Source organism: Macrobrachium rosenbergii, chromosome 13, assembly GCF_040412425.1.
Source record: "Macrobrachium rosenbergii isolate ZJJX-2024 chromosome 13, ASM4041242v1, whole genome shotgun sequence".
Taxonomy (NCBI): Eukaryota; Metazoa; Arthropoda; class Malacostraca; order Decapoda; family Palaemonidae; genus Macrobrachium; species Macrobrachium rosenbergii.
Window position 1 is genome coordinate 29,458,913 of NC_089753.1, and position 20,000 is coordinate 29,478,912.

General features: G+C 38.7%; 1 protein-coding gene across 1 annotated transcript in view; it reads right to left on the reverse strand.

The window, feature by feature from the left end:
- Positions 1 to 20,000, reverse strand: part of LOC136844747 (uncharacterized) — a 137,878-nt gene that overhangs the window by 2,821 nt on the left and 115,057 nt on the right. The gene's annotated exons all lie outside the window — the stretch shown is intronic.

Sequence of the window (20,000 nt, forward strand, 5' to 3'; positions counted from 1 at the left end):
TCCTTAAGAAAATGACGCCGAAATAGGAGAAGGTGGCTAGCAAGATGAAAGAGGGGGAATATGAACGGAGGTATAGTAAAAGAAATGAAAGAGCTTGTGAGGTACACTGACGGCGCTACCCCCCACGGGATAATGCTAGGCCGTAGCCTCGATCGGCTGCCCTGCCTGACAATGCGATTTTGTAATATCAGACTTAAAAATTCTAAACACTTTGTATAGAAAAAAAAATTTCTAAATTAAGTGAAAAGTTCTATCAGATGTTCTAGCTTAAAGGGTATTGTTGCCAATCACGTCGATTGTATTTTTTAATAAAACATTACCTTCGGAACAGTCTATTTTTACCGTAAAACCCACCGACCTCAGGAACTAAATCAAATTACACAGTCGGGGCTTTTCTCAAGGCATTAGTTCGAGTACGGTGTTTTAATTCTTAAGTGTTCATTGTCGCCTCTGTTTACTCTGTCTTTGTCAGAGTGTTTAGCGTTTAATGTAGTGTCTCTTTCCGCTTCGCCTTTCTCGGTAGAATAATAATTGCACCCCACATTAATCTCCCCTCGCGAGCGAGGGTTCAGGCGTTACAATAAACACGTACATATAAGTTCAGACTTCTACATACTGTGTTTGTGTATATATGTATATATAAATATTATATATATATATATTATATATATTTTTTTTCTTTTGTTGCTTATTAGTTATTTGCTGTCATTTTCCTCAATTTCCAGCGAAAGAATCTTTTCCAACTATTTGTATGATGATGGTAATCAGATTGTGTTACGTATGCCATTAGCCCTTGTATGTGTGTGTGTGTTTTTTTAAATTATATTGTTCCCATGTTTATTTCACGAAGCTTTTATGCGAGATCATTACAAAACCCGCAGGCGCCGCTGGGGCAGATACAGGAGGAAAGGAAAAACTGCAGAATAAAAGTGACATTCAGTTTTCTTTCCCTAATGTATTCCTCTGTTTCTGAGAACTAATTAAACGCCCCACGTCCTAATTAGGCGGGACGGGTTTTAGTGATGCAATTCGGTGTTATCTTCCTCGAGTGCTGATTTTCGCTTGAAATTCAAAGCACATTGTCTTTGTGTACCTTCTGAAGGTTTTGTTGGCTCAAGCTGCCTTATAATGTTTATTATGGTGGTTCTGGTACTTTATGTATATGTGTAAGGGGGGAACAAAGTAAAAATCAAAGGAGGAAGAATTTGTTGTTTAAAACAAGTAAAAAATGCGAAGTATTTTTCTTCGGCGCGATCGAGTTTTCTCTACAGGCGCTACAGCGTATAATCAAGGCCACCGAAAATAGATGTCTTTCGGTGGTCTCAGTATAATGCTGTATGAGCAGCGGCCCGTGCAAATTTAACCACTGGCCGGTGGTGGCCTATCCTATATCGTTGCCAGAGGCACGATTATGGCCAACTTTAACCTTAGATAAAATCAAAACTTTTGAGGCTAGAAGGCTGCAATTTGATATGTTTGATGATTGGAGGGTGAGTGATCAACATACCAATTTGCAGCCCTCTATCCTCAGTAGGTTTTAAGATCTGAGGACAGAAAAAGTGCGGACGGACTGACAAAGCCGGCTGAATAGTTTTTTACAGAAAACTAAAAATTGGGAAACGGGTTCGAAATCGCTTGGTCTTAATAAACTTTCGGTATTTTTTTTTTTTTTGCTAAAGTTTCACGGGCCGCGGCTCATACAGCATTTTACCGAGACCACCGAAAGATAGATCTATTTTCGGTGGCCTTGATTGTACGCTATACAGAAATCTCGATTGCACCGAAGAAACTTCGGCGCATTTTTTACTTACGTTTGCGCTCAGATATATAAACACAAACGAAAATACCTTTTTCTCATCATTAATTTGATGATGTAGCTACTTCCTTGCTCTTTATCACACTGCACCCGATCATTTCCAGGTGCGCACATAAAGACAAGAATCTGAACCTTGGCGTGAAGATGAGAAGGACTTCTGAGATAATCGTTTTCTGCATCTTTTGTTAGAGTGCACCTGCAATTAGTACCCCATTCCGTCTCTTGCAATGGATTCTCGAGTCCTGTTTCTTTCTCACTTTTTCATTTATTAGTTTATTTGTGTTATTTTGGCCCTTCGTTGGTGGGTCAAGCTGATTGATTGTTTATGCAAAGGATCTGGGATTTATTTATCTGTTTAATTCAAGAAAATGTTGGGGAAAAATCTGACGCTAATCTCATAAAATGAATTGCTGTCTGAAACAGATGGCGGCGACACGCTGATAATATGTCCATCTCTGACAAAAAAAAAAAAAAAAAAAAAGATAGAGATAAAACAAGGTGGGTAAATGATGCCCGGAATCAGATACAAGGCATAAATCCCATCAGTTTATCTCGATTCAGAAGGGGTATTTTTCTCGCCGACGTTCCGTTGACCCCGAGGTAGGTGTCAGAAAGTGTATCATTGGCAGATGGCCGGAGATAGTGCTCCTCAGGAGCGTTCGTGCGATAAGGCCTCGGAAGAAGTGGTCCAATCCAGCGGGTAATTGACAACGCGACTGATGCTGATCCCCAGATAAGAGACACGTTAAGATCGTGATTGAAATCTCCCCCGTGTTGTGCAGCCTTTTTGGGTGATTTTGTTGCTTCGAGCTTTCAGGGAGACTGACTGACTCCTCTCTCTCTCTCTCTCTCTCTCTCTCTCTCTCTCTCTCTCTCTCTCTCTCTCTCTCTCTCTCAGAGCAGATATTAAAAACATCATTAAAAAATTTCTTCCACTTGTACTTTGTAAGGCCTTGTAAGGAACTTTTAGTTTTCTGTAAAAGAAAACTATTGTGCCAGGCTTTGTTTGTCCGTCCGCACTTTTCTATCCGCCCTCAGATCTTAAAAACTACTGAGGCTAGAGGGCTGCAAATTGGTATGTCGACCATCCACCCTCCAGTCATCAAACATACCAAATTGCAGCCCTCTAGCCTCAGTAGTTTTTATTTTATTTAAGGTTAAAGTTAGCCATAATCGTGCATTTGGTAACGATATAGGATAGGCCACCACCGGGCAGTGGTTAAAGTTTCATGGGCCGCGGCTCATATGGCATTATACCGAGACCACCGAAAGATAGATCTATTTTCGGTGGCCTTGATTATACGCTCTACAGAAAAAACATTATTTACTTGTTTATATTGTTTAAAGTTTGCGCTTATTTTCGCATTATTTTTATTTGTCCAGCATTATTTCTCAAGAAGGGAAAATAAAACGAATGAATATTCAAACGCATTATTTACTTGTTTATATTGTTTAAAGTTTGTCTTTAAAACCACGTACTTATACCATTTCGCATTATTCATAATTATTTCGTGCATTATTTCTCAAGAAGGGAAAATAAAACGAATGAATATTCATCTAATTTAACATATTGATAAACTGTCTTTATCAATTACACGGTGGCTTCGTATATATATTCAAGAATTCCCCCTAAATTTCATCCCCGTGATATTCATGTCTGGCCCGTCTGACGTGATGGCCCCCGACCTTATTTTATGTTGCCACTGGCCCCTTTGGCATTAGTAGCGACCCCTTTCCTCCCCCCCCCCCTGAGTCCCCCCAACCCTCATTCCTTCAGGGAATAAAACTGCCAACTCGTTCTCTCTCCTGCAATGGCTCGTTAACAGGATGTTTCACCTTGGGGACAGGTGACGAAGGGACAATCAGGAATCTCTGGCGAAGCATTCGAACTTGAACAGTTCTGCTAAGCATTTCAAGAGCTACGATTCCCCAGCTCTCTCTCTCTCTCTCTCTCTCTCTCTCTCTCTCTCTCTCTCTCTCTCTCTCTCTCTCTCTCTCTCTCTCTCTCTCTCTAACAGCGTAGAAGGGTTTAAAAGAAAGCTAGAGAAAATCATTAGAACACTGTGAATGAACAGTAAAACCTGCTCTTAGAGATAAGTGAGCACATGATGTCTCCTCGGATGGACCAGTAAGTCTTTGAGACATCCTAATCCTTGTAACTCCTTGTGACTCTCTCTCTCTCTCTCTCTCTCTCTCTCTCTCTCTCTCTCTCTCTCTCTCTCTCTCTCTCTCTCTCTCTCTGTGACCGACCCTTGACCTCAATTTCTAAGTCTGACTCCCCTTTTATGGTCAAAAAGCGAGAGTCCGTGAATTCAGTTTTCGTTGGATGAATTTGTTAGGCAATTCTTCTTCTTCTTCTTCTTCTTCTTCTTCTTCTTCTTCTTAGTGTAACTAATTTCTCTGTCTGAAGGAAGATTACGTGTTCTTTCTGTTTATCATCGTTTCTTATTTTTAGTGGATAAAACTTCGTAATTTTATGGATGTCGACTATTCTTCCTCAACATCAACATTGTCGTCTTAGTGGGGTAACTTCTTATGCATCTTGTATACTGTAGACATCAACATCTTCATCATCTTGTTAGTGGAAATAACGCTTTTATAAAGCTAATTTCTCGTCATCAACCCGGAATCTACTCAACAACGTATTTTCCCATCTCTCACGAGTGCTTATTCACGAAAAACAAATTTATCGTTTTACTAAAGCATTTCAGGCATGTCAAGACAAACTCGTCGAAAGCTGAAGATCTTTCAGGTGCCTATGAAGCCGACAAACAGTCCTTTTGCCACTGAGGATGTCAGCAGGTCATTACATCTGGAATTAATCGTTCCCTGCCCTCCCTGGAGAGAATTAAAGCCGTCGTTCTCTTTCTCTGGCCTTGTTTCTGATGGCTCTGTTTGTTTACAGTAAGAAATGTGTACATTCCCTCACTGCTGTTTGGGAGGAATTTCTGGCACATATTCACCTCATGTTTGATTCCATCGACTTAGGTCAGTTATTCTTAACCTTCTTATTACCACGCCCCCTCTAAGAGTTGGTCCTTCCCTCCATTCCCCCCCCCCCCCAACTTGCATCTATGCGTAAAATTCCCTTCCCAGATTCAAAGGAAAATGAAAAAAAGAGAAAGAGAAGGGGTGTTTTTATCCTTTTGGGAATGAATTGGTGAGATACTTGACACTGCTTCATAGCGACTCTCGTTAAGAGAATAACAAATATATTTAGAGAATTTTTAATTTTTCCCCAGGGCTCGCGCCCCCCCTCTGGAAACTGCTGACTCCCTCCAGGTTGAGAACCACTGATCTAGGTTCTTTAAAGCTATCGGACCTGGAAGAAAGTTATATTTCGTTTCAAACCGTAGGGGGTTAGTGCCGTCAGTGCACCTCATGCGGTGCACTGTAGGCATTACATAAGGCTCTTTGCAGCGTGCCTTCCATAGGCCCCCAGCTGCAACCGTTTTCGTTCTTTTTACTGTACCTCCTTTCATATTCTTTCATCCATCTTACTTTCCACCGTTCCTAACAACTGATTCATAGTGCAACTGCGAGGTTTTCCTCCTGTTACACCTTTCAAACCTATTGCTGTCAATTTCCGTTTCAGCGCTGAATGACCCCATAGGTCCCAGTGCTTGGCCTTTGGCCTAAATTCTAAAGTTCAGTTCAATTCGCTATTTCAAGATATTTTGCGTTAAAGGGACTATATCAAATGTAACTTTGATACAGACTAGAGCAGACATCTTTTTATCGCAACACTTTGTTCAGTTAACTAGCAAAAAGTGTATTTCGGGTCTTGTAATTTGATGTTTAGCTAATTGACTGATGAGTACCGATAATAATGGATATGATTAATCACGACGACTTCACCGATACATTTACAAGTTTTTCTCAATCAGATAACGAAGGGATAATGAATTCTTCGAATCGTCTTTGTACTAGGAAGGTTCATTTGGCTAAATATTAATTTGATACCCGAAATACTTAACCTCTGAACAAAGGCGTCATTAGTGGATTCGGTGGCCTGGTAGTAAATTCGATATCAGGGCAACGTTGTTAAATTACTGCGGTGTTCGTTATGCTGTTGTTCTAATGAGAATGAATGTTTATATACTTATATGTTGTTTATATATATATACGATATATATATATATATATATATATATATATACATGATAGTTTTATGAGTCCGTTTTAATTGGTAAATATATTTTATGATGATGATATATATATATATATACAATAAACTTCTATAGATGGCTGTTTTCCAATCTGTTTCTTCTAAATATATATATAATATATATATCAAAATTTTATATATTTACATATAAATATATTTAGTATAGATGTGTACATATAAATATGTGCTTGTGTAGTATATGTATTCATATGTGTATATCTGCATATGGCTGTTTGTGCACGCTCTGAAATTTGCATACATCGTTTCACCTATTTTGAACAGCAGTTGAAGGTTGTAAGTGGGTGGAATAATTGCTGGTTTGCAAGAGTCGTCAGTTCGAGAAACTTTGGCTGGGGCCGATTTAGCATGGTAGATTGATGCCTTTGTTAAGGTGGGCCTTTGGTAAACTGTACCGAGATAGCTTTGTTTTGAATGTTCCAGATGAGTTTTTAGCCTGGAATCATACGAAGGGACCCATCATCCGTGTAGGGAGTGCGAGAATCTCGTTGCTTGGAAATTAGTAGTTATGCTCCATATTTGCATACGCTTTTGGTTGTTGGCTCCTATTTTTCAGAAGTGATGAATTGCAAGCATAACACTTAGTGTCTTAGATTGCTCTGTTTTTGTCGGCAATTAATTTTGCTTCCAGAGGCTGTCGATAAATAATTATTTGTTAGCCATTTATGGTGTTTGAGATTGAAAACATTGAGGAACGTTGTGCTTTTTATTTCTCTCAGAGAGATGTGAGAGCACTGTGTGCTTAAACTAGTAAGAGATCGCTTTGATTCTTGAGAAAGTGGGAACTGCGCATTGAGTATGACTTGTAGCATTTGAGAAAACGGGAAACCACCCATTGAGTATGACTAGTAGCATTTGAGAAAGCGGGAAACCACCCGTTGAGTGCCGTGTAGCATTTGAGGAAACGGGAAACCACCCATTGAGTATGACTTGTAGCATTTGAGAAAATGGGAAACCACCCGTTGAGTATGCCTTGTGGCATTTGAGAAAACGGGAAACCACCCATTGAGTATGACTTGTAGCATTTGCGAAAACGGGAAACCACCCATTGAGTATCACTAGTAGCATTTATGAAATATATAAAGTGTGTATTGATATATATATATATATATATATATATATATATATATATAAAATATATATATGTACTCACTCTTCACCAAATATCTAGCAAGTTTCTAAATAGACATCCATATGAGGACTCGAGTAAAACGAGGCGTGTCCTCAGGAAAAGATATATACGCACATGCAGGCTCCAAGGCAACCTGTGGTTGATTTTTTCTTGACAATAATTTCCACCCTGAGTCTTCCAAAGCTGCCGCTTAGAATTTATGTAGCCGGCTGCTAGTAAGGAGGACTCGGACAAAGGGGACGAAAAGGGCAGCGCCTCACGATGTAGGTGGAGAGAGAGAGAGAGAGAGAGAGGGTGGACGGTTCGCCTATGAGACACGAAGGGTGTGGATTGGAACGGCGAATGTAAATTGAGGGTGAGGTGTGTTTGGTTTAAAATGCGTGTGCCTGTGCTTGCATTTAATTTACATGAATGCATGTATATATATATAATATATATACACATACATAAGCGTATATAATGTATGTATGTATATACACACACTTATATATATAAATATTAAATTATATATATATATATATATATATATATATATATATATATATATATATATTATATATATATATATATATATATATATATATATATATATATATATATATATATATATATATATATATAAATATATATGTATGTATGTGTGTGCGCGTTTTTGGATTGAGAAATGAAACAGTTTTAGCTTTCTATAAAAGAAAACTATTGTGGTGGCTTTGTCAGATACCGTGTAATTTAATAGGTGGTTATGGAATATGACAAAATTTATACAAACTTTCAAAAATATTTGCGCTTAAAAACAGCATGAAAGTTGCGTGGTGGGAAAAACAGTTATGATAAATTTGAAATTTATTCCATGCAAGAGGATTCGCATGCACGATTTTTAGTTAGCAGTATTTGCACAATTACAGATTTTTACAGATTTTAAACTTATTTTTCAGTGATAAATTTGATTACAATGTGACTTTAGGAACCTCTCTTTATATCGCAGCTTTTAATTACTGATTTGAGTTTTATTCTTCAGAACTAATCAAGCAGATAGAAAAAAATTTGACTGATAAACCTTCTGAAATGAACGAAGTGGATTGATTATCAGCTACTAATATAATTAAAAAAAAATGCCGGAGTTTCTTCGGCGCAATCGAGTTTTCAGTACAGCCGCTACAGCGTATAATCAAGGCCACCGAAAACAGATCTGTCTTTTGTTGGTCTCGACTGCAGTTTGTTATGTTTGATGATCGTAGGGTGGATGATCAACATACCAATTTGCAGCCCTCTAGCCTCAGTGGTTTATAAGATCTGAGGCCGGACAGAATAAAGTGCGGACGGACAGACAAAGCCGGCACCGCGAGAGTCTCCATGCGCACAGTGGATAAATCCCAGATCGGAATATAAATCCAGGAGATGGCCATAAACATTTACACTCATCGATTCATAATACACGCGAAGAAGAAACCCGTGAAGAGAGAGAGAGAGAGAGAGAGAGAGAGAGAGAGAGAGAGAGAGAGAGAGAGGGGCATTAGCGGACACTCGAGTCACGAGGAGCTCGCGAAATCGCTTTTGTGGCGACTGATCCGTGAAATATAAAACGCATTATCTGCCTCGTCTCGTAAATTATCATTTGCTCCGTTCGATTTTGCACCTTTGGGAAAGGGTTTGGCCCCCAAAAAGGATGTGTATGGATGGACTTGGCTCTCCTCTCTCTCTCTCTCTCTCTCTCTCTCTCTCTCTCTCTCTCTCTCTCTCTCTCTCTCTCAAGATTATTATTATTATTATTATTATTATTATTATTTATTATTATTATTATATATTATTATTATTATTATTATTATTATTATAAGTATGCATATATATATTTAATATTTATATTTATATATATGCATATGTATATTTATAAATATATATATATATATACACATATATATATATATATATATATATACACACACACACACGTTTGTGTGTGTGTGTGTATACGAAGTTAAACAAACCTTCGAAAACGCATTTGGAAAATTAATTCATCCAAGCTCGATAACCAGTTCCGCTCAGGGCTCAGTGATATACTTTGAAGTTTTCAGTCTGGCCAATTATCTGGATGGATATTTTTCCATCTCTTCATTCTTCGTCCTTTTATTTTTTTTTCCTTTAGATAACTTAATAGTCCAGAGAGCTTCAGGACATATTTATTATCCTTTGCGCATATCATCATGGCAGTATGCGTTAAATATTAGACAAGGAAACTCATTTGTCTAATGGGCGTGCGCTCGCTAGTAATTGCTTCAAATAACTTGCAGTTGTTTCTCCTCTTTATTTGATTTTATTTTTACATCAGCTTGATTGGTGAAGTATCGGTTCCTCTCCCGTATTCATATTGTGTATATAATTTCTTCGTTTCAATATTAATCATTCAAAATACAGTCATATACATTCTGTAAATGTTCAAAAGTTTGTCCCACATCAGTACTATTGGAAATAGTAAGGTTCTTTGCAGCGTGCCTTCGGCCCCTAGCTGCAATTCCCTTTCGTTCCTTTTACTGTACGTCCTTTCATATTCTCTCTATTCCATCTTACTTTCCACCCTCTCCTAACAGTTGATTCATAGTGCAGCTGCGAGGCTTTCCACATGTTACACCTTTCAAACCTTTTACTGTCAATTTTCGCTTCAGCTCTGAATGACCTCATACGTCCTAGTGCTTGGCTTTGGCCTAAATTCTGTATTCAGTTCAGTGCCAGAATATAGAACACCAAGTGATTTACAAAGAGAGCAAGAGGAATAGTTGCAACTAGATTTTTTAATGAACAAAGGGAGTTGGGTTCTTTTGTTATGCCTAATGCATCCATACGTCATTTGTTTTGAGGGTGGGGCCTTGCCGGCCGAATTGATGCTATAAATAATAGTAAGTGGTCGCCTCTACGAATAGTGGAACATTGGCGCTAAGTTGTTTATGTTGTACTCCCCATTTTGGGGATGTCATTATGGTTCAGAGTTACGTAAATGGTATCGCTGTGGGAAGAGTAGGATTCATTTTGAGGTGACGGGGCACTTAGAGAGAACTATGATTTTCATCGTGTGATATATATCGCTTATTCTGTTAAGACAGGGAGCAGTAGTTTTGCGTGTTAATGGGTTATTAATTTCATTTTTTTTCGATGAGAGAGAGAGAGAGAGAGAGAGAGAGAGAGAGAGAGAGAGAGAGAGAGAGAGAGAGAGAGAGAAACTCTTTCTTTCATGTCTTATAGATCTGTTGGTTATTTTAGTGATTGTGCATAAATGCAAAGATATACTGACGTTATTTTAGTGATTGTACATATATGACAACATGCACTGACGTTATTTTAGTGATTGTACACATATGAAAACAGGTATTTTAGTGATTGTACGTATATGAAAACATGCACTGACGTTATTTTAGTGATTGTACATATATGAAAACATGCACTGACGTTATTTTAGGGATTGTACATATATGAAAACATACACTGACGTTAATTTAGTGATTGTAGACTACACATATGATAACATGCATTGAGATCAGTTTTAGAATTTCTGAGTAAATTTCTTGTAAGTTTTCAGTGAATTTTCAAGAGCAGTAATGATAGATCTAATTTTCCGGAGTTGTCAATAGAGAACAGTACTGCCCTAAAATGGAAAACTGCAGTATCAGCAAAATTTTTGAAAGTGAGATATTCCACCTATTGGGCTCGTGAAACACTAATACACAAGTTACTGCAGTTTCAGAATGATTCCTCAATGCTTTCCACGAGTATTTAGGGGGTCCCATTTGCAGTGTCTGCAAAATCAGTAGTAAGGCAAGGGAGTATCTACCATTTTACCCAGTTTTGTATTTTTGCAGATACTACAGTCTTCCATTTTAGGGCAGAATAGACGAGGAATGTTAATAGCTCTTAAGTTTTCTTGAAGGAATTTAAGGTGAAAGGGAAGGGGGGTAATTACTATTTTGAATGTTTCGTAAGAGAGAGAGAGAGAGAGAGAGAGAGAGAGAGAGAGAGAGAGAGAGAGAGAGAGAGAGAGAGAGAGAGAGAGAGAGGCATAATGTGAAAAAAATTTAATCTAATTATAATGGTAAGCATTATATAAAGGGACAGGCTTCAGTAAGGTCTCCTTACCTGTAAAATCATGGACAAAATGGTCCCTATAATGAACGTACCTTTTGTGTGAATAATTCTATACATGTCCCTAGAAGGTAACATTTTCCCCTTTTATTTAGTAGTGGGTTGCCGTCAGAGGAAATATTATTATATAATATTTTTCAGTGAAGTATTTAGGTTGAATAATTCTACGCCTGTTTAGAAGTTAGCAATTTAACTTTTTATTTAGTAGTGGGTTTCTGGTAAAAGAAAGATTTATCTTGTTTATCGTTTCGATGTTATGCCTTGGTTCGTGTAGAGAACACAAATGGCCTTTTATGATGTTTCTTAGGGTACTTTTGAGTGCATAATTTTTTCCATAATCATCATCCACAGAAATGGTGCCACACAAATCGTTCCAGATTATCTGAATGCTTTGGTGGTCCCTTGCCCACTTTTAACCTCTCCGATATAGTGCAGGGTGTCTGTAAATTTGTTGTTGTTGGTGTTAATGTGGAATAATTTGTTATTGTATTCACATCCTGTTTATTATAAATGAAAAAGAAAATTGTTTTTACGCTTCTAATCCTTCCGTATTTTTATTTGAAAATATATACGAAAGTAATAATAGTTTTTCTTCTCTCTATGGTTTTTATTTTACTTTTTTTAGCATACTACTGGTTACGATGGCTTTGAAAATGATAATTATAATAAGAGCATAGTTTGTTTCAGCTCTGGGTATATAGAAATCCAGAATGCGGATGGAAAAAATGAAAAGTTACGAAACACTACAATGATTTCATCACAGCCACTCTACAATGATCTTACTATTTTAACATTACGTACCTTTATTTTTGTGGATAAAATGCGAGGAAGACAATTTTTGACATGGACTGCATGCTTGTTTAATGGTTACAATTTTTAAATCCTTTGTCAATCCCTTAGCCTTTACTTAATCGATTTTTTATTTGCCATTTTGTTTAGTTTCGATTTCTGTTTATTTTATTCATGCTTTTAATAATACTATGTGACAAGCTCTTCCTACAATTTTTCTTTATTTCCATTTAAATACTCAGACAATCTCCTTGTCTATTCTAATAGGAATCAAGGTTTTGCTACCTTTTTTTTTTTACCCCTGCAACACAGACACTTAATTGCTGTTGCCATTATGCTTTAGCAGTTGCAGGATGCATTCTTCTACCCTACGAGAAAGATAACCATTAACCTTAGGTGGTCTGAAAGTTATCTCAATTTTACACGCAATGGGTTTGTGCTGGTGTTAAGATCTTGCTACCATACTATTCAGTGGTCGATGGTACCAGAGATTTAGATGCTTCGAATTCCACACACACTCTCTCTCTCTCTCTCTCTCTCTCTCTCTCTCTCTCTCTCTCTCTCTCTCTCTCTCTCTCTCTCTCTCTCTCTCTCTGTCATTTGCTGCTTCTGTTTCCTTCGCTTTCTCTCAGGTTTGAAAAGTAGCCTTCACGCAAAAGTCCTTCATTTTTCAGTTGTATCCTTTTTCTACCCAGAAGGGGGTAGTGCCGTCAGGGTGCACTGTAGGCATTGTTTAAGGTTCTTTGCAGCATCCCTTCGGCCCCTAGCTGCAACCCCTTTCATTCCTTTTACTGTACCGCCATTCATATTATCTTTCTTCCATCGTGCTATCCACCCTCTCCTAACAATTGTTTCTTATTGCATCTGCGAGGTTTTCCTCTGTTACACCTTTCAAACTTTTCTACTCTCAATTTCCCTTTCAGCGCTGAATGACCACATAGGTCCCAAAGCTTGGCATTTGGCCTAAACTCTATATTCTACTCCATTCCATTCTATCCTGTTTCTTGAACTGACATTTCAATCTGGGCTCCACCGAGGGTTCTCCGTCAGAGACAAAACGCCGTGATTCATATTAGTTTCTCTTCTTACCTGGACGCTTTGTGGTAGCGCTCGGAGGCGCTTCTTTCTTTTCCTTGCCAATCATGCCTTGACGTTATCACAGGTTGTGGGAGGTGACTTAGCTTCCTGACTCTGTCTGACGAGAAAATTACAGCAGTTCTGTGTGCTCAGTGTTTCTTGCGTTCTCCTAATCTGATCTTCAAGAAACCCAAAGGCTCTTTTTTTATTTCGGTTTCCTTGGAAGAGTTCAATTTCAAATATAATTCTTTCTGGCTTTGTTGTGGCTTGTTTTTTTAATCTTATTTTTAAGGGAGTTTTTCGAAGTTTTCACTTTGATAGCCCCTTCGTCAGCTTATTTCTTAATGATATCTGTTTCCGCGTAAATACAAATGGGAACTAGTGGTTCATGGTGGTCTCTCTTCTTTTTGCACTGTTTACCACAGTGATTGTTTATGCAACACTTCGCGTGTTTAAGACAAATTTATGGCTGCCAATCCATCCTCAGTTAAGATCTCTCTCTCTCTCTCTCTCTCTCTCTCTCTCTCTCTCTCTCTCTCTCTCTCTCTCTCTCCTCTCTCCTCTCTCCTCCTCCTCCTCCTCCTCCTCCCTCCTCCTCCTCCTCCTCCTCCTCCTCCTCCTCTCTCTCTCTCTCTCTCTCTCTCTCTCTCCCTCCTCCTCTCTCTCTCTCCTCTCTCCTCCTCTCCTCCTCCTCCTCTCTCCTCCTCCTCCTCCTCCTCCTCCTCCTCCTCCTCCTCCTCCTCCTCCTCCCTCCTCTCTCTCTCTCTCTCTCTCTCTCTCTCTCTCTCTCTCTCTCTCTCTCTCTCTCTCTCTCTCTCTCTCTCTCTCCTCCTCCTCCTCCTCCTCCTCCTCCTCCTCCTCCTCCTCCTCTCTCACCAAAAGTTTGCTCGGGTAGCAGGTTAATAATCTGCTGTTATTTACCCCGTTGTTTCTCCGATGGTATCGACGAACTGGTCTAGACTTTTATGCGTTTCCTGACGGCTGATGTTTGTATTGAACACGGTGATCCGAGGAACTAACTGATGCCTTCCGTGTATAACATTTGTCAAGGTCCTCATGAATTATTTGTAGAAGTTTGTGAATGGTGATTTTGGTTGAATTCTAATAAAGAACAGGTTTGTTCTTTTTTTTCTCATTTGCATAATTTCCATAACTTGAATGTTTGGGTGTGGGTTAGGAACTTAGGACTGGGATAGCGAATTTCGGATGTTTTTCTCCTAATCTGATAGGACTGATTTCAGGAGATAATTGCTTCAGTGGCTTTTTTAAATTTTTGTATATTATTTTGATGTTTGAGTTTTGTTTTTCTTTTAGTGGGAAATGATGTTAAGTTTTCGATTGGTTTCATTGTATACATTATGTTTCTGTATACACAAATAAAAATTTTTTTCCCTTGAATTTCTTTCTTAAAAGTCTTCATTTTAGTGGTTTTTACCTTTCGTAAAGGAAAACACGTTCAGATGAATTGTGAAGCAGCATGATTTAGCCGTGAGTCATAAACATGATGTTGAATGTGTTGCAACTCGCATGATTAATAGGATAGTATATAGAAAGAAAGGTAATTGTATGTATTTAGCTTTGATTTGGAGATGACTCCAAAGTTAAACATCTATAAAAGTAATAATAAAACCATGATGGATCTTGTTTGTCCTCCCCCGGGTGACACTAGTGGAGACATGACACAGCCACCCACCCCCTGCAAACCGGTTTGTCCGCCCCGGCAGGGGCGGGATGGGTAGGGGATCGGGAGGGTAGGGGAGACAGCAGCGCCGTGTTCCAGCGCATGTCACTCGCACCAACAAGCTCGTAGCATAATAATACCCTTATCTATATATATATATATATCTAAATATATCTATCTATATATATCTATATATATATATATAAAATATATATATATCTATATATATATATATTATATATATATATATATATTTATGTATACAATGTATATTACCTTGTCAGGTAATCAATACTTTTTCAAGCTTTCTCTCTTCTCTCTCTCTCTCTCTCTCTCTCTCTCTCTCTCTCTCTCTCTCTCTCTCTCTCTCTCTCTCTCTTCCATGGGTGCTTTAGGCCATTTCCATCTTTCCCATTTCTCCATACAACAAATGAACCTTTCTGAAGTCACCAAAAGTGCATTTTCAAAAGTAGAGTCAATCTCCAGAATTTTTCAAAGCCTTCCTTGACCACAAGATATTGATGGATTTTCCGCACCTGGATCTTTGAGGGATTGTGGATACTATCTGAGAATGAATCTCGATTGGAATCCCTAAGCGGAGATGATCCTTATGAGGGGAAATGATTTTGAGCCATAGTTAGGTCCAAGGTCTAAGGAAGTTTGAGATAGGTCTGGTCAGTGGCCAGCCCATCTTTTAGTCTGTTCTTATTGGTTTCTTTGTTAAATCTGTTGCTGAAGACTGAATCTCCAAACATTTTTGAAGTACATACATATGCACATACATAGGCAATATGTATTACTCATCAGCAGTTGCCATCATCACCCCGGAATCATCATCATCATCATCATCATCATCAGGGACCATGCCTTCTTGTCGAAGATAAATCTGTTGCTAAAGACTGAATCTCATAACATTTTAGCATAAACATTTTTGAAGTACATACATTATGCACATACATACATACATAGTCATGTATTACTCATCATTAATTGCCATCATCACCCGGAATCATCATCATCATCAGAGAACATTCCCTCTTGTCGAAGATGAATGCTAGAATATCAACTTAATTATTTTCCAGCCGGCTTGTCTAATGAACTGCGACATTGTTCCTTTATCATGAGGCTCGTTATCCTTATCAGCGTAACCTTATAGGCGCCACTACCGTAATTATTGGACGAGGAGATAAACCTAATTTATTTTTGCGTAGCTGATATGTTTCATTACGGCTAAATGAGGCGCTTTTTTAGTTTTCTGTAGAAGAAAATTCTTGTGCCGGCTTTGTCTGTGTGTCCTAACTTTATTCGGTCCGCCCTCATCTTAAAAACTACTGAGGCAAGAGGGCTGCAAATTGGTATGTTGATCATCCACCCTCCAATCATCAAACATACCAAATTGCAGCCCTCTAACCTCAGTAGTTTTTATTTTACCTTAAAAACTACTGAGGCATCGACATACCAAATTGCAGCCCTCTAGCCTCAGTAGTTTTTATTTTACCTTAAAAACTACTGAGGCTAGAGGGCTGCAAATTGGTGTGTTGATCATCCACCTTCCAATCATCAGACATACCAAATTGCAGCCCTCTAGCGTCAGTAGTTTTTATTTTATTTAAGGTTAAAGTTAGCCATAGTCGTGCGTCTGGCAACGATGTAGGCCAGGCCACCACCGGCCCGTGGTTAAAGTTTCATGGGTCGCGGCTCATACATCATTATACCGAGACAACCGTAAGATAGATCTATTTTCGGTGGCCTTGATTATGCGCTGTAGCGGCTGTACAGAAAACGTGATTGCGCCGAAGAAACTTCGGCTCATGTTTTACTTTTTTTTTTAATTCCATATCTACCTGGGTGATGGATTGTTGCTTTGATTGTTTGGCTCCGGTAATGGTTTTGTTGGTCTGCGACTGGAATTTATTGGCGGCTGCTTTTCAAATTTATTGCCGGGTGTTTCCCACAACGGTGTATTTACTGTAGATACGATTACCGGATATATTTATTGGTTTTGGCTAATTGCAGTTCATTAGCGCGATACTGTTCTCCTTGCATTGCAATACATTTTTATTTATTTTTTAATTTATTAATTTTCATTAATAAGTGAGTGGGATCTCTTGTTTCTTTATTTCCCTTTATCTCGTCTTACTTCTTAATGAACGACTTAATATTCTTTGGAAGAAGCAGAAGAAGAAGTAGTAGTAGTAGTAGTAGTAGTAGTAGTAGTAGTAGTAGTAGTAGTCTATGGCCCCTTTGGTGGGCTTGTTCCATTTGAATAGGTTTCATCTTCTGAATATAATAATAATAATAATAATAATAATAATAATAATAATAATAATAATAATAATAATAATAATAAGTCAATGGCCCCTTTGGTGGGCTTGTTCCATTTGAATAGGTTTCATCTTCTGAATAATAATAATAATAATAATAATAATAATAATAATAATAATAATAATAATAAATTTTGTTTATTCTTGCTGCAGTCAGTCGTCTGGTGGTGCTGCCTGGCGCCCTTGTTCCGGTTTGTTTGATTTATTCATTTATTTATTTTTTATCCGACAAATATCGGATGTTTGCGGTGTTCATTACGTGAAAAAAATACTTGGCGTTTGTGGGTCATGTCCAATAAAGCGTATTGAACCTTTTATATGTTTTATGCCACTAACCTTTTTGCTGTCAGTTTCCGTTTCAGCGCTGAATGACCTCACTTGTCCCAGTGCTTGGTCTTTGGCCTAAATTCTATATTCAGTTCATATTGCACGCCAAGATTTTTTATGCAAAATTATTGTGCTGGTCTGTTGTAACGCCTGTGCCAATAGAGAGGAATAATTTTTATTTAACAAACATATGGCTAGTTGCCAAAGATAAGTAATCAACATGAATTTAGAGATGGAGTCTTGACTGACAGATTTGCTGTTTTTAAGTAGCACACTGTGGTATCTTTGGACTTCAGTTTTGAAAAAAAAAGGCCTCATTATCTTCCTGTGTCCCGCATCATCCAAAGTATGATAATTCATTTCTTTTTCAACCATCATCCAAACCATCATTACTGTCATTAACGTCCACATTTCTTCCTGGAAATCAGGTCTTCGGTGGTCATGAAATATCCTACTGGTGTCAGCGGATGGAATAACTAGCTTGGGGTGGAAAGCGTAGGAGGGGATGGTTCTGCCCTTCCATTAATCACCTGAGAACCCAATTAAGAATCCCAGACAATAGTTTTTTGCGTCATTAGAGGCAGATAGTGTCTTTGAACATCGGCTTCACCCCTGAGTCTTATTACAGTTTGCTGACCAGGCTGTGATTTCTCTCTGAGTCCTACAGTTTGCTGACCAGGCTGTGATTTCTCTCTGAGTCTTACAGTTTGCTGACCAGATTGTGATTTCTCTTGTACAGTCTGACCAGGCTTGATTTCAGTTTGCTGACCAGGGATTTCTCTTTTTGTCTGACCAGGCTGAGTCTCATTTACAGTTTGCTGACCAGGCTGTGATTTCTCTCTTGAGTCTCACAGTTTGCTAACCAGGCTGTGATTTCTCTCAGTGTCTTTCAGTTTGCTGACCAGGCTGTGATTCCTCTCTGAGTCTTACAGTTTGCTGACGAGGCTGTGATTTCTCTTTATAGTAAACTTCTCTTTTGGGTCAGAATATTGTCATTTAAGACTGGCGTATGTGGATATTCTGATTGTGTTTGTTTTCAGCTCGGTAAACTCACGCCTAGAATTTTAGATTTCACATATGGTATGATTTTATTAAGCATACACCTTGTTAATCTAGACTATGTAAATGACATATTTTATCGTACAATTAATTAAAATTTCCAGACTCAGTCATTTGAATGTAGGAGGGGTTATCAGAACAATAGAATTTGGGTAAAGGGGAAAAAGGCAAGCTCAGAGGGACGGATTTTTTAGAAAGGGTGGCATGAATATAAAAATGCAAATTCACAAGAAAAACCAATGGAAAAAAAAAGTCAATGATTCCAAAAATTGGGATGGGATTGGTTTAGGAACGAAGAAAAATTGGGCCATAACTTTTCAGATTTATCACCGTTCTCGGAACAATCGCCACACGGTACCCCTCTTCAAGTGGACAAACTTGAAGCCACCCGCACTACAGTGCCTCTTTGTTTGCAACGTTTACCGAAGGAAGATTTAAGCGACCAGCGCTGACAGGCAAACAAAAACTGGCGTCTTAATAGCCTCTTTGCGTCCTGCACTCATACACCACACAATTAGACCATTAACCCTAATTCGTGTACACCCGTCTACCGGGCAACATGAGCGCAAAAAGCGGAGACTAAGTGAGAGGAAAAAAAAAGACGGAATAAAAAAGTGGGTGTAAGATGGGCGTAGTCCCCTTGGTGTGTCGGGCGTCCTGAAAACCTAGACGTGAGAAGACTTGGTGATAAGTAGGACCTCACACCTGACCATTTCCTAGCATGCAGCAATAGCGGCTGCGCTGGGCGTGGGATGGGAAAAGGTTTTCGGAAAGGGTGTTCCTTCGATTATTTTTTCTTGCGATTTACATATGGCGGTGACGTTTTGCATGTGATCAGTTGCAAGGGTTCGATTTTGCTGGAATGGGACGGATTAGAGAATTTTGGGCCAAGGCCAGGCGCTGGAACCTGTGAGGTCGTTCAGCGCTGGAAGGGAAGTTGATAACCGAAAGATTTTAAAGGAAAACTTCGTAGTTAAACGATGAATCAATTGTTAGGAGAGGGTGGGAAGTAAGATGGATTAAAGAGAATATGAACAGAGGTACAGTAAAAGGTATGAAAGGGGTTGTAGCTAGCCGAAGGGACGCTGCAAAGAACCTTAAGTAATGCCTACAGTGCGCCACATGAGGTGCACTGACGACACTACCCCCCCTACGGGGGAATGATTTAATTGTCCACCTACAAGCTGGGGCTCAGATTGAGAATTATTGATACATGAAATTCAGCCACGGTCCGGTGGTGGCCTGTGGTGTTGGTACCTATAGCGGTACCAGAAGTAAGATTATGGCTAACTTTAACCTTAAATAAAATGAAAATTACTGAGGCTAGAGGGTTGCAATTTTATGTTTGATGATTGGAGGGTGGATGATCAACATACCAATTTACAGCCTTCTAGCCTCAGTAGGTTTTAAGATCTGAGGGCGGACAGAAAAAGTGTGGACGGACAGACAAAGCCAGAAAGCTAAAAAAAGTATTTGAAACA